This window comes from Peromyscus californicus, unplaced genomic scaffold (genome assembly GCF_007827085.1).
Source record: "Peromyscus californicus insignis strain IS unplaced genomic scaffold, ASM782708v3 Scaffold_5__1_contigs__length_169319896, whole genome shotgun sequence".
Classification (NCBI taxonomy): domain Eukaryota; kingdom Metazoa; phylum Chordata; class Mammalia; order Rodentia; family Cricetidae; genus Peromyscus; species Peromyscus californicus.
In genome coordinates this window covers 22,710,391-22,718,208 of record NW_026294573.1, presented here as the reverse complement: position 1 = coordinate 22,718,208, position 7,818 = coordinate 22,710,391, and positions in this window count along the sequence as shown.

Below are 7,818 nucleotides of genomic sequence, written 5' to 3'. Positions count from 1 at the left end.
CCAGTCTAGGCAGCCAAACTGTGTGTTTGGCTCCAAGTCTCCTGTGACCTTTCCATACCTTTATCTGGGCTCCTCATGTCATCATGGCGAGGTGAGGAATCCACCTCAAGATGATACAGGTCTCCAGTGGGTGTCAAAGAAGTGTCTCCTCCCTACCCCTGTAAGGATGGGGTTTTAAGTGTGGTGGTTTGGGTTTTTGTTTGTTTGTTTTTGTGTGCCTTTTGCCTGCGTGTATGTGCACACCATGTGCATGCCTGGTCCCTGTGGCAGCTATAAAAGGGTGTCAGATCCCCTAGAACTGGAGTAATACTGTGAGGCACACGGGTGCTGGGTACTGAATCCAGGTCCTCTTCAAGAGCACCAAATGCTTTTTAACACTGTCTCTCCAGCCCCTAAAATTTAAAAAATTCATCTATATTTTACTCTCATAATATTTTTCCATCCCACATTTCAAGCTGTGTTGTCCCTTTGACTTCTAGACAAAGTTCCCTTTCTAAGTTAAGCTCTGTGGTGGACGTGGGAGAGTTCTCGCTTACATGTACGTGGCACATTGATTCTAACCAGTGATCTTTCGGTGCACCCGTATGAAAACTCTGTGTGCCCAGATCCCTGGCGGTGAGTTTTGCTGGCAGTTCCAAAACATGAAGCTCTGAATAAAGACACCAAGGAAGGTGTGGAGCGTCCTCGCCTCACTGCAGAAGACAGACATTCCACGGGCATCGTTAGCCTTGTTCTCAGTGACCTCTCAGGCTCTGTGTTGTCGGCCCTGTGGCAGCAAGGAAGCTGTATGCAGCATGCCATCCGGCCTCTCCAGCATTAGGGCCACGTTTAGAGGTTAGGAAAAATGGGTCCTCTTCTCATGGAGCATCACAATGCTACTTGTCTGGGATCCTAAGGGCTGGTGTTTGGCCATGATGGATGCTGCACACCCTCTTCACCTCATGAAAATCACTGGGGACTCTCCTGCCTCCTCTGTGAACTCTGTCTGCTGTGTTCGTCTTGGACCACATCGTCTCCTAGAATATTGGGCCAAAGATATTAGCACTTGAGGCTGAAGTTAAGTAAGGTCCTGCCCGTGCTGCTCTGCCCTCTCACAGTCGAGTGGATAAAAGACCCTCTCTGGCAACAGAGAGAAGTCCTGATTTCGAGTACTGCCACTTCCCATGGGTAGGCGTGCTCATGGACATTAGATCACCCAGTTAAGACGAAGGTGAAAGCTTGGAGGTGGGGTGCTTTAGCCAGTGTGGCAAAGGGCAGCTACAGCGCTCTGGGAAAATCCTCATCTGTAATCGTTACAGGAAGACATGAAACCACATCTGAGCCCCGACTGAAGTCAAGCAGGTTTGTCATAGGACCGGGGCTGGCAAGACATACGAGGGGTAGAGTGCTTGCGTGCATCTGTGTTGGGTCCCCGGATTCCCACAAGGGGGCAGGCAAGAACCAACCCCCAGGAGCCGTCATCTGGTCACATGCACCAAGGTGCATACACATTCCTGCACTCACACACTTGTTCACTTTTTTTTTTTAAGTTAAATCACTGTGTAGCGTGGTGCACACCTTTATTATTACCACTTAAGAGGCAGGCAGGTCAGAGACCTTGTCTCAAAAAAAAAAAACTGCTATAGTACGGCTATTGTGAATATTTTATTACATTTACTGATTGTATGTGAGGAAAATCGTGCATAGCATTTCTCAGGAAATCAGTTCTCCCCTCCGTGTGTTGTGTGGATTGAACTTATTGAGCCATCATGTCAGCCCCTGCTGTGAAGATATTAATTGCCCTAACATTTGATCAAAAAAGCCTGCTAAGGGTTCCCAGGTCACCTCACAATGGCAATGGCAGAAACGGCCATTTTTCATCTCAGCAGTGAAAAGAGCAAGGCATGCATGCTCTCACCCCCACTCCCCACCCCCTGCAAATATGAAGTGGAGGGTTCCCAAGAAAGAGTCACTGTAGTCTGCTTTGTTGGGGCTCTGAGTTCACACATGCTTGGCCTCGGCTCCCCACCTGGGGTAGAGGAAGGAAGACAAAACAGAAACAGCCCAGCCAACCAACAGCACTGATGGGCTGTTCGGATCATTGGGTCCCATAGTGTAAGGAGAGCAGACAATTGAAAAGGCAAGGCAAGACAGCTGGAAGGAATCATCAGCAAGAGTGAGTACTGCTCTTGCAAAGGACCCAGTGTGGTTCCCAGCATCCAAATCAAAACAGGCTTTCTCTGTAACAGTCCTGGCTGTCCTAGAACTCACAGAGATCCACCTGCCTCTGCCTCCCAAGTGCTGGGATTAAAGGCGTGTGCCACCACCACCCAGCTGCATCCAATGTTACCTGTACTTACATCTTTCAAGGAAAATATTGAATTTGTCTTTTGCTTATTTTGTTTTTTGTTTTTCAAGACAGGGTTTCTGTATGTAGCTTTGCGCCTTTCCTGGAACTCACTTGGTAGCCCAGGCTGGCCTCGAACTCACAGAGATCCGCCTGCCTCTGCCTCCCGAGTGCTGGGATTAAAGGTGTGCGCCACCACTGCCCAGCAAATTTCTGTCTTTTAAGACAGTTGACTCTAACACTGGCCAGCCTCCTGAACAGCTGGGATTACAGAAATGAGCCACCAGGCCCAGGTGAAAGACATACTTGGAACTGAGGAACGTGAAGGGGCTGGGAGTGCGGCTCAGAACCTAGCTTGCATGAAGTCCTGGGTTCCAACTCCAGTACTGTGTAAAAACCTGGCATGTGAAGCACGCCTGTGATCCCAACATACAGGATGTGGATACAGAGAAACCTGTTTCCACAAGTTTTTGAGGTAAAATCCAAGATTGCTGACATGCAGCTAAAGTAGTCCCTAGACAAACTGTTACAGTAATCGATACAAGAAAACTAAGATGAGTAACTTCTCCCGTAGAGAACTGGGGGTGGGGACTGGACCCAAAGCTAGCAGCAAAATGTAGTACAAATGCCAGGGTGTAAATGAAGCTGAAAACAGGACACTGAGAAAGCTAGAGATGTTTTCTCTCTGTTGAAGGCAATATGACAGAGCAGCCAGGGTAAGGAATACAAGCATGTCCCTAGTGTCAGGACTGAGACTGCGCAGTCCTAGCCTCGCTGGCTGATGTCCTGGACTGAAATTTGCCAAAACAACTAAATTGTTCCAATAGGCCTGGCATATTCAAGAACTTGAGTCAGTAACTTCCAGAAACGGGGCACCCAGCCACGCTAGTAAGTTCTATCAGCAGGAGATTCAAGCTCATCCCTGGCTACACAGTAAGCTTGATGCCAGCCTGGGATACATGAGGCTGTCTCAAGATCTTTTTCTTTAAAAAAAAAAAAAAAAAGAAAGAAAGAAAGAAAAGAAACAGATTTTTATGTGTATGGTGTATGGTGTTTACCTACATGTATTTCTGTGTATCATGTATGTGCAGTGCCCACAGCAGCCAGAAGAGGGCATCAGATCACACGGAACCGTAGTTACAGGCAGTTGTGCCACCATGTGGGACTGAGAATTGAACTTGGGTCCTTGGGGAAAAGCAGCCAGTGCTCTTAACTGCTGAGCCTTCAATTTTTTTTTTTTTAAAGGGAATGATCCTAAACCTAAACCTCTGAATTGAAGTTCCCTCTTCTCAAGTGACCCTAAAACTAGCCAGAACAACTGGTATCTATGGTTCTCTCTCCCCTCTCCTCTCCCCCCTCTCTCCCCCTCTCTCCCCTCTCTCCTCCTCCTGTCTCCCTCTCTTCTCTCTCCCCCTCTCCTCTCTCTTCTCTCTCCCCCCTTCCCCTTTTCCCCCCTTTCTCCTCTCTCACCTCTCTCCCCCTCCTCCTCTCTCCCCCTCCTCCTCTCTCCCCCTCCTCCTCTCTCCCCCTCCTCCTCCTCTCTCCTTCCTCTCCCCCCTTTCCCCTCCCTCTCCCCTCTCCCCCCCTCTCTTCTCTCTCTCCCCCCTGCCCCACTTCCCCCTCTCTTTCAATACAGTCACACCCTAGCCTAGTCTAGCCCAGAACTCATAGTTATTTTCCTGTTAACTCAAGTGCTAGGCCTGCAGGCACACCTGCTTCTGTCTCCTGAAGCGCTATGCAGCAGACTGATAGTGTGGCAGGGTGTCCAACCACAGAGTGGGCTCCTGGGGCAGCTTGTGCGCCTGGGAAGGTGCTCAGAGGTTAAGAGCTGTCTGCTCTTGCAAAGAACCTGTGTTCAGCTCTCAGCACCCACATAGTGGTTCATATGGTTCATAACCATCTATATGGTAGTGCACACCTTTAATCCCAGCACTTGGGAGGCAGAGGCAGGCAGATCTCTGAGTTTAAGGTCAGTCTGGTCTACATAGTAGTTTCAGGACAGCCAGGGCTCCATGGAGAAACCCTGTCTCCAAAAAACAGGTAACTCCAGTTTGAGAGGATCCAGTGCCCTCCTCTAGCATCCTCAGGTATCAGGGACTATGGGGGTCCAGCCCCTCGATAGTCCCCTCCCAGAGTCTGGGAAGAATCTACAACCAGCTGATAACTAATCTTTGATGAGAAGAAATGAATCTATGTACACGAAACTCCTTAGTCCATACGCTTTATTATTCTGTGTCAGTTACAAGCTTATATTTCTGTTCTCGTATTTAGCTCATTTCTAGCCTGATTTCTCTCTACACTTGTCTGCGGTCCCCTCTAGGTTCTATCTTAATTCCTTCATCTAGTTCTGCCCCTTCTAGGTTCTCATCCATCTTGTTCTTTCCCATATCAGCTCCGCTCCCATCTCCTTCTCTCTCATCTGGGTCTTCCTCACCTAGTTCTTCCCCATCTGGCTCTTCCTCATCTTCCATCTCGTTCCTCTAGTCCTCTCTTCTAGCCCTTCAATCTAGTTCTTCCCCATCTCAGTTTGTTCCTCTCAAGTTCTTACCCATCTAGTTCTTCCATTCTCTTTTCTCTTCTCCGTCCTGTGCCCTGGAAGTCCCGGTATATAAAGGAAGGGTCCAAGCTAAATTGTGTAAAGCTATTGCATAACGTCCACCTCTCCTAGGCGGTGTCTCCTTGTGGAATTTACCTTAAGTCAGGAGACTTGCCTGTGAGCTGCTATCATTGTTAATTAGTCCTCGGAAGTTGGACGCCCCCGCCCCCCCCCCCCCCCCCCCGTTGGTGTTTCCTGTAGTACTTGAAAGTGGCTAAGGGAGATAATCTGATTCCAGAGAAAGCCTTTCCTGAGGCTGTTCTCCAAATACCTGGAATGTGTATGTCCAGAGAGTGATCAGTCCACACTGTCAGCCCTTCTTAGGGAAAAGTCAATGGGGAAAACTATGAAGGCACACATGATTTTCATAACAGAATACAGCTGATATATAACAAGCCAAGTAACACCAAAAACTCCTTGGGATTTGGCTTCCTCTGGAGGAGTTCCCTGATCCCTCCAGGTAGTGACTTTGCCATAACCAGCTGAGTTCTTACGATATATTCCTGCGGCCTGCTGCACTCAGGCATTATATGCATGCAATGCACATATATATGTAGGCAAACATGCATAAATTAAAAAATTAAAAGCCAACTCTTGGTTTAATGATGCAATAAAAAGCTTATATTGAAAAGTTGGAATTTCAAAAATAAAAAATACTCATATTAACACCACTCAAATAGGTAGAAATCTAATGAAATATGTAAAAGATATATGAGAAAAACTACAAAACTTCAGTGAAACAAATTAGAGACCTAAATGAAGAGATATCCCATGTGCATGGATGTTGTTAAAATGTCATTCTTAGCCAGGCGGTGGTGTTGCACGCCTTTAATCTCAGCACTCAAGAGGCAGAGCCAGGTGGATCTCTGTGAGTTCGAGGCCAACCTGGTCTACAGAGTGAGATCCAGGACAGGCTCCAAAACTACACAGAGAAACTCTGTCTCGAAAAACAAAACAAAAAAATGTTGTTTTTTCCAACTTGAATTACACAGTACAGTCTCCATAAAAATTCAAATAAAGTTGTCTTATGCCCATAAACAAGCAAACTTTTAAATACACAAGGAAATACCACCATCACCCAAAAAAATCAAGAATATTCAACACAATATAAAGAACCAAGTGAGACCAATGCCATCCAGGCTCGAGGTTTACTAAGACCTCACAGCAGCTGAGAGGTTCTTCTAGTTCAAGAGAATAGATCAATGAGACAGAATGAAAACACAGATGAACTGTAGCAGATGTTTTCTCCAGTCCTGCCCAGTCCCACAGACCCCACAGCCACTTATAAAATAATCACTCAGAAGCTTATATTAAGTGAAACTGCTTGGCCGTTAGCTTAGGCTAACTACTTACTAACTCTTACACTTAAACTCAGCCCATTTTACCACATGTTCCATGGCTTTACCTCTGTCCCATTACATGTTGCTCCCTGGTGTCTCCTGACCCTTAACCTTCCACTTCCCAGAATTCTCTTTGTTTGCTTATCCCGCCTATACTTCCTGCCTGACTACTGGCCAATCTGCATTTTATTTATCAACCAATCGGAGCAACACATATTCACAGCATACAGAGCAGTATCACCCATCAATGAACTCACAGGTAACTGCCCTTTGCCAGAGGAACAAAAACAGGAAAAATGAAATCCTTTCAATGTTTCCTTTGGAAAAGAATAGACAGCCACACTCAGAATAATAAATCTAAACCAGAATTTACAGCTTCTAATAAATTTAGCTCAGGTGCCTCACACCTTTAGTCCCAGCACTCGGCAGGCAGACTTCTGTGTGTTCAAGGCTAGCCAGGCAGGGCTACACAGAGAAACCTCAGTCTTGAAAAACCAAATATAAATGAATGAATAAGAAATAAATTCAACTCAAACATCAACATCAATAGAAAACAAAAATTAAGGCAAGAGACTTGTTGCTTACCACCAGCCCTGGTGACCCAAGTTCAACTACAGGAGCCCAAGCAGTGGAAGGCGAAAACTGACTCCTGAAAACTGACCTCTTCTGACCTCCATACTTGCACAATGACCCACACAAATAAAACACAAAACTGTAAAACTCTTAGCAGACACTGGGAGAAAAACCTAGGTGAAGTTGGGCCTAGAGAGAATGTTTTAGACATAATACAAGTAGAAATTCATAATAAAACTTGCCAAGTTAGACTTCATTGAAACATACTTCTGCTCTGGAAAATTAAAAAAAAAAAAGGTGAATGGTGGAGTAACGGCTCAGCAGTTAAGAGCACTTGCTAAGTTCAGTTCCCAGCATCCATCTTGGGTGGCTCACAACTGTAACTCCAGCTCCAGGGGATCTGATGCCACCTTCCAGCCTCCACGGGCACCCGCACTCCCATACATACACATACTTGTAAACAAAATATATAAAGTTCTTAAAACTCAAAAGAAACCAACCAATCCATTTTTAAAATAGGCCAAAAATCAGAATGGACTGTAGCAGGCTTCTTTGGCCCACCAGCCCCCAAATCATGACATGGAGACTTATTATTAATTATGAAAGCTCAGCCTTAGCTTAGGCTTGCCCCACTAGCTCATGACCTTATCTCTCCATACTACCCATGCTGCTTCCTCCATATCTGACTGGCAATTCCCCCTTACCTTCCCAGAGTTCCCTCTCTGCCCGAAAGTCATGCCTATACCTACTGCCTAGCTCTTGGGCATTCAACTTTTTATTACATCAATTACAGCAATACATTTTCACACAGTGCACAAATATCCCACAGCATTTCCCCCTTTTTGTCCAAATAAAAAGGAAAAATTTTTACTCTAACATAGTAAAACTATATACAATAAGAACAATTATCAAGTAAGAATTACATTCACAATGTTTAATCCATACATATTTGGCAAATTTGGAAAAAGTTTTGCATTATCTAT